Here is an 8071-nt window from a genome sequence, read left to right on the forward strand (position 1 = left end):
ATGCTCCTGTGGACACCAACAACTTCACGGAATGCTAGCCCCCAAGCCCCCGTGATGGGCCCACCCAAACCAAGACCAGCTGCAATCGTGTCTGAACTCAAATAAAAACAAGCATGTTGCCCCCACCACAAACATGACCAGACAGCCCCCTGTCCAGATTCATAGGAGTGGCCACTGCTTCTTGACCTGCTAGAGCATTAGCCCTCCTCCTGCCTTCTAGAAGAGGTCGATTAGGAGACCCGATCGCAGAATTACCTCCACTTCCCAACAGCGCCAGTCCCCAACACTCCCCCATTACCCAACACGGACCCAAGTTCAGTAAGCCCTTCTAACCTAACCCCCCCAGACACACCTGGGGGCTCCTCATTGTGCTGGAAGACCTAACAATTCAAGGGCCACCCTAACGTCGTGGAGCCTCCCCGGGGGCTCCTGGGTCCCCTACACTCGTCAGATGTGACCCCCCCCCACCGACCGCCACCATTGTTGGTAAAGGCTCCCCACCCAGCCGGTTCTTACCGCCAGCCAGACCAGCCACACTCCAGGGAAGGGATAGGAATTAGAAACATAATAAAACAGGACAAAATGAGAGTGAGCGATGTGCACTCATTTCATCAGGCTGGGAGGGTAGCCAGCCCCCAACGCCCCCTCCCCCACCCCGCAAAGATACCCTGTGTGGCCCCTTCCACCCGACACCAGCCACATACAGCATACACCACTGTATACTGGGTACGCAATGCACACATGCATAGCACCGATCTGCGCCTATGGACACACGGGAGTTCACTCATGGTACATTACAGAATGGCAATATCTGGGAAAGCTGTGTTTGGTGCCGCAAAACCAAAACAGTCGTGACAAAATGCAAAAATAATAGTAATAATAATAATAATAAAGCCAGTGCGTTAGACTTGGGAGGACTCATGAGCTTTAAAGATTATATCATTTGAGGTCTGGGAATAAAACACTTGTTATAGAAACAAAAGAGCCGAAGACCCGGCCGTTTGAGTGTAAGAGGAACAGTGTGACTCCACAGGCTGTGCCTTACTTCCTGGAGGCACTGCTGTCCCCAGGAGGCGACCCTGCCCTTCGGTCACCAGGAACAGCAGCCGAGGTCCGACGGCAGAATCCCCAATCAGTTTCAGGACGAACTTGTCACTGGACATTCTTTGCACGGCTGATAGAAGCCAGAGGCCAATTAACATGATTGGAAATGACCATTAACAGTATTTTTCCCTCCCGAATAAACGGACGTCAACGATTAAATCCATTTTCTAAAGTGCCGTTTAGTCCACTTTGCCCAGACAAGCCATTTTTCATGTTGCATAAATAGCTACGAAAAGCTATGAAGAAAGTCCCCTTTCCTCTGTAGCTCCAGGAAGAGCCGGGCGCCAGGGAGGACTGTGGGTGGAGGGTCAGAGCCCGTGGTGAAAGTGTGCCGTTTCTGGATGCCTACTGTCTGGACATTCTCTTTACTGGGGGAGGGGGAGGGCTGCAGGTGGGGGTGAGGGGTGAGCTCACCAGGTGCAGCAACCTGCCCCAATCCCATCACATCTCCCCCGCCCCACCCACCTCGGTCTCCTTGGTGGTTAGGTGTGAAAAATAAACAAGGCAACTGCTGTTCCTGGTTCTGAAATGCAGGACTAGTATTTTAAAAAAAATTTTTTTAAAGAGAAAATCGTACCTGTACTGGCCCGCTGGAGGCTCTGGGGTTGGCGTGTGGGGTTGGGTAACTCAGTCACCCAGGTGTCCCTTTTAAGCTTTAAGATCTGGTGGGTGAGTGTAGGGATCTACTTGTCCTGTTGCATCCCAAGACAAGTCTCATATGTAAGTTCCCTTTGCTATTTTTTTTTTAAAGATTTTATTTATTTATTTGACACAGACAGAGATCACAAGCAGGCAGAGCAGCAGGCAGAGAGAGAGGGGAAAGCAGGCTCCCTACTGAGCAGAGAGCCCGATGCGGGGCTCGATCCCAGGACCCTGAGATCATGACCTGAGCTGAAGGCAGCGGCTTTAACCCACTGAGGCACCCAGGCACCCCTGCTGTTATTATTTTAAGATTTTGTTTATTTGACAGAAAGAGAGAGAGCAAAAGCAGGCAGAGTGGCTGGCAGAGGGAGGGGGAGAAGCAGACTCCCTGCCGAGCAGAGAGCCCAATGTGGGGCCTGATCCCAGAATTCTGGGAGAGTGACCTGAGCTGAAGGCAGAGGCCCAATGGACTAAGCCACACAGGTGCCCCTCCCTTTGTTATTATTAAACCTGCCACCTACCACTGGGAGTGGCCTGGCTCTTTCTTTGGTCTCTCCCTGCTCTCTGTGTATAGGGGTAGTTCCAGATGACACCATGAAAGCTCCCAAGGGGGCTGTGAACCTATGGTCCCCCTGTCCTTGTTCTGTTCCCTCCTGCCACAGGCCCTTTGCACATGAAACATTTTTCCTGCCTCCCTCATTTTATGAGGGAGAGGAAAGTCCAACTCATCATCCAGACCTCGGCTCAACCATCACTTTCTAAGGGAAGCCTTCCCCACCTCCTTGGTTGGGATAAACGTTCCCAACTCCGGGATCTTAGTACTTCTCACATCCTTCCTTCACCTGCTGGCATGGTCATTGGTGTGACTATTGGCTGAGCGCCATTCTCCCCCACTCCTCTGTGAGTACTTGCAGGCAGATGTTGAGTTCCATGGGATGACTATGGCTTCTAGCAAGCACACAGTAGATGCTTAATGAATACATAGTAATGGAGGACTACAACAGAGTCATTTGTAGAAAGCCTTTTTTCCTAGGAAGGACCACAAACCGAGACATTTGCTTCTTTTGGCTAAACCTCCAGATCGGTGTAGAAGGGCTGATTTTTACTTTCTGCCTCAGTAATATTGAGCTGCTGCCATCAACTCAGGTAGGGGTGGATGAAATAACACAAAAGAGGCAATCGGAAACTATACTATATGATCCCTGGTAATGTGTTCAGGGAACCCCTGTGGTCAGACACTGAACTTACAGTTCCTGAATCCAAACAATAATGCTGTAACACAAGGGTCACTCCTGTTGATTACTACTGTTTTTTCTCCACTTGGAGTACACCATCCCACTGCCTTGGGGCCTCTGTTGTTTCCCCGGATAAGTTAGCTGTTAATCTTATCTTCGTTCCCTGGGGCACCTGGGTGGTGCTGTCAGTTGAGCATCCAACTCTTGGTTCCCGCTCAGGTCATAATCTCAGAGTGGTAAGATCAAGCCCCGTGTCAGGCTCTGCGCTCAGCACAGAGCCCACTTGAGTTTGACTCTCCCTCCCTATCCCATGCACTCTGTCTCTCTCTGAAATAAATAACTCTTTTTGAAAGATCTTATCTGGGTTCCCTTGTAGGTGATGACTCATTTTTATCTTGCTCTTTTAAGATTTATTTATTTGAGAGAGAGAGAGAGTGAGGAGAGTGCATGAGAGGGGGAAGGGTCAGAGGAAGAAGCAGATTCCCTGCCAAGTGGGGAGCCTGATGCAGGACTCGATCCCAGGACTCCGGGATCATAACCTGAGCTGAAGGTAGTCACTTAACCCACTGAGCCACCCTGGAGCCTCTCTTTTGCTCTTTTCTCTCTCTCTCTTTTTTTTTTTTTTAAAGATTTTATTTATTAATTTGACAGAGAAAGAGGAATCACAAGTAGGCAAGAGAGGCAGGCAGAGAAGGGGAAGCAGGCTCCCTGCTGAGCAGAGAGCCCAGTGTGGGAATCGATGACCTGAGCTGAAGGCAGAGGCTTAACCCACTGAGCCACCCAGGTGCCCCTTTTGCTGTTTTCAAACTTTTTTCTTTGTCTTGTCTTTTAACTTATGATGTATCTGGGTATACAGGCATACAGGGCACGCAGTATATGCACCTGGGTATACAGCTCTTTGCAAACTCCTCTTTATAGTTTGTTGAGATGCTTGGATATTTAGATTAATGTGGGGGTTTTTTTCTTTGATTATATTTGGGAGTTTGGGTCACTATTTCTTTAAATATTTTTTCTGCTCCTTTCTCTCTCTTTTTTCATCCTGAAACTCCCATTACACATATGTTGGTGTGCTCAAAGGTGTCCCACATTTCTCTGAGGCTCTGTTCAATTTTTCTTCATTCTATTTTCTCTCTTTTTCAGATTATGTAATTTCTCTCAATCTACCTTCAAGCTCTGTAACTGTCCCTCAAAACAATGTACTGCTTAAAATATCACCCATGAGGAATTGTACTAGCCTGGCAAGCATGGTTAAATGTTATCTTAAGAAAAACATGCATTAGTAGGGGCACCTGGGTGGCTCAGTGAGTTAAGCCTCTGCCTTCGGCTCAGGTCATGATCTCAGGGTCCTGGGATGGAGCCCCGCATCAGGCTCTCTGCTCGGCAGGGAGCCTGCTTCCCTCTCTTGCTCTGCCTGCCTCTCTGCCTACTTGTGATCTCTGTCAAATAAATAAATAAAATCTTTGAAGAAAAGAAAAGAAAAGAAATGAAAAACATGCATTAGCAACAGGTCTCTGAGGGAGAGGATGATTTACGTCTTAGAAACTGAGCAGCCGAGAACGCCTGGCCAGCTCAGGGTGGAACGTGGCCTGCTTCATTTTTTGATGTCATCTCCCCTGCCTCAGAGACAGCCTACCCTTAATCAGTTAATCAAGATAATCCCCTTAAATGTGCTTGCTCAACTATAAATTCCATACTGCTTGACCATATATATCCTACTCTCCTTATCTGTAAGATTTGTAATCAATGCATAACTCATATTCCTTCTTGTTTATCTACAAGGCATACGGTTAATGTATAGCCCTCTTCTGCTCCTTTGTCGATAGTTATCTTGTATCTGATATATACGGGACTGAGGAGTTGTTGGGGCGACAGTCTTCTCTTTGGTCCACCCCTGCTCCCTCTCTCTTGCAGCTGACTTGTTTGTGCCTCATTCTCCCGTGCGCCGCCGGAAGCAGCAAAGCTCATTTGTTCTTTCCTCTGCAAGTTCAAGCACTCTCGTTTCATAGATGAGGAAAGGAGGATCAGAAAACTTAAATAACTGGGGCACCTGAGTGGCTCAGTGGCTTGAGCGTCTGCTTCCAGCCCGGGTCATGATTCAGGGTCTGGGGATTAAGCCCCGAATCAGGCTCCCTGCTTAGCGGGGAGCCTGCTTCTCCCTCTCCCTCTGTCCCCCCAGCTCGTGCTTTCTCTCCCTCTCTATCTCAAATCAATCAATGAAATCCAAAAAAAAAGAAAAAAAAGAAAAAACGAAAACTGAAATAGTTTACTGAAGGTCTCAGGCAGCTCCTAGGTGGCAGGGTTAGGACATGAACCTAAGATCTCGGGTCTCACCCTTCCTGGCACTTACTCCATCGTTTACTCACCCAGGAAATATTTACTGAATGCCAGCTATGTGGCGGAAACTATGCGAGAGGACAGAGAACACCAAGCAGACGAGATTCTTGCTGTCGTGAGAACGGCGACTACGTCAACAGACAGGGAAACCAGGTACTTTCGGTGATGTACGTGCCACGAGGAAAATCAGACAGACAGCGGGTGCTGGGGGCAGGTACTCTGGGAGGCCTGTCTGCAGACGTGACATCTGAGCTGTTACCTGTAGAAAGGATGTCCCTGGAGCTCCTTCAGGACAGAGAGCTTTCTGCTATTTTTCTGTCTCTCTAGCACCAGCACCAGGAGCCCAGCACGCAGGAGGGGCTGAGGCAATGTTCTCCAACTGGACAATGGCTCCAACGGAGTGGTTCACTCTCAGGGGCTGTGTGAACAATAGAAATGTTACCAAATAGACGGTGACTCTGATATCATTCAGGGTTCCCTTTAGAATCATTTAGCGTTTAAATCGGAGGGTCTGGCCATGCCAAGGGTGGGCGAGGATCTGATAAGCAGAGCTCCCATCTTTTGGTGGAGTGCAAACTGGGAGAAGCACTTGGGGAAAGTTTGTGGCGGGATCTGCAAAGCTGAACGCAGACAGACCCTATGAGTCAGCCACCCTACAGTGTCTGTGACAGCCATACCGTAATAGCTCAGAATTCCCATCTGCAAATTCCCCTGATGCCCATGAACGGCACAACAGACGACCACACTGCAGTCACACAACGGACAGTCCTACGGCCATGAGCGTGAACACGGGCAGCCATGTGCACCCACATGGATGACTTTCACTGATATAATATTGAGCAAAAGCAGCTATATACAACAGAGCTCATACAGTATGAATCCATTTCTAAAAAAAGCACAAAAATGGAGAGCACTATCTTTGCTGTTAGAAGTTAGGAGCGTGGTGGCTGTGCGGTGATCTCGTGCTTGGGAGGCAGACTGCTGGGAAGTGGGCACACTGGCGTGTTTGGTTTGTGAAAATGCATGTGCTGGGTGTACATTTCTGATAAGGGCCCTTTTCCGTATCAAAGATCTGAGAAGCTGCCCCCGTGACCTAACAATGTGGGGTCCACACCGGCCGCAGGCTCCCTTGCTGTCCCGTGCTGGATGTGAAGATGGATCTTTATGGAGAACAGGCCTGCGTGTGACAGTTTCTTCCTGGCTCACACCATCTCTGGAGAGCAGCTTAGGGAGCGAGGAGACCACCGGTCTAGGGTCACGAGATTTGGGGTCTGCCAGCCACAGGCTCTGCACCTCTGAGCACCTTCCACTCTCTGCTCAGATTCAGGCAAGAGTGTGCAGGCTCCTTGTGGGGCGGAGGACAGGTGTGCGTGCAGAATGCTTAGCACAGTCCTTGGTGCAAATAAGACTTCTTTGCGGTGGGGGGGCAGTGAGTGGAAAGGGGCACAGAAGAGGTCGCTGAGGGACGGTCACACTCTGTGTCTTGACCTGGTGCATTCTGCACCAAGAGTGAGGTTCGTGAAACTCCATCAAGCTCAACACGCTAGACATCAGCTCTTTTCTCTTGCGTCTCAATGTAGGAGGGAGGTCTGGTTTAAACTCCAGCCCAAGAGAGCTAAGAAGGATGAACATTGCTCCGGGCACTCCCTAAGGCAGGCTCCAAGTCCCGGAAGGAAAGGCACGCCGGGGAGCCAACCCGTCCCCTGCACCGCGGTTTGGCCAGCAGATGGCACTGGTTGTAGACAGGTCGAAGGAGCTCCCACTTTTCCCACCTTTGGACTGTTTTCGGTAAAACCTGGGAAACTGGGGTCCAGCCCCTGTGAAAGCAGACAGGTTTTCTTCCAGTGGCACCAGGAGGATCTGGAAGCAGGAGCCAGCAGAAGGACCACGGGGGCTGTGTGGGGCCCCAGGTGCTCCAGCTGACCCAGTTAGGGTATAATCTGGACTAAAAATAAAGTGGGGCTGGGTTTGCAGTCCAGGTGTGAGTACAGGTGTGAGGCTCGGAGGCTGGAGGAGGAGGCAGATGACGTGGAAGCAGCCTTGTGGGTGCGTCTGTGAGAAGGGCAGGCGTCTGCAGAGAGCAAACACTCCAGGGGGAAAGGTGAGATCAGCAGTTACATTGCAAGACCACAAGAGACAGCTCCCAAAGCCTCCTAGGACAGTCGTGGGCTTCTGGTCTCAGATGCCACCCCATGAGGATTCTACAGCAAAAAGCACAGGGAACATCACCCTATCTCTCTAAACAGGCATGGCTGTGTCTTATGGCATGTCTGATTCTTCCTGAGTTGCTTTGGGTATAGTGTCTCCCTGGTTAGTTGTTTGTTTTGGTAACCGCTTTAACGGTTACCAAATAATTTTAATAATCTCCATTCACCCATTCTGTGGTTTTCGGTATGTTCTCCGTGGCGAGCAGCCATCATGACAGTCAATCTTTGAACGTCTTCATCACCCTGAAAAGAAAATCTGCACCCATTAGCAATCACCTCCCCCCCTTTCCCCTCCACTACCCCAGCCCCAGACAATGTTGATCTGCCCATCCCTGCGGATTTGCCGTTCTGAACATTTCCTACAAATGGAATCCTACAATACGTGGTCTCCTGTGATTGGCTTCTTTTGCTCAAGCATGCTGTTTTCAGTGTTCATCCGTGTGGTAGCCTGGATCAGCCACAATTTATTTATTTATTTGTTGGTAGGTTGTTTCCACTTTTCCAGCTTTAGTGAACGTGAGCATTCGTGCTGAGTATGAACAAATGCTA

Source organism: Lontra canadensis, unplaced genomic scaffold, assembly GCF_010015895.1.
Source record: "Lontra canadensis isolate GAN:19392208 unplaced genomic scaffold, GSC_riverotter_1.0 scaffold143, whole genome shotgun sequence".
In the NCBI taxonomy this organism is placed as follows: Eukaryota; Metazoa; Chordata; class Mammalia; order Carnivora; family Mustelidae; genus Lontra; species Lontra canadensis.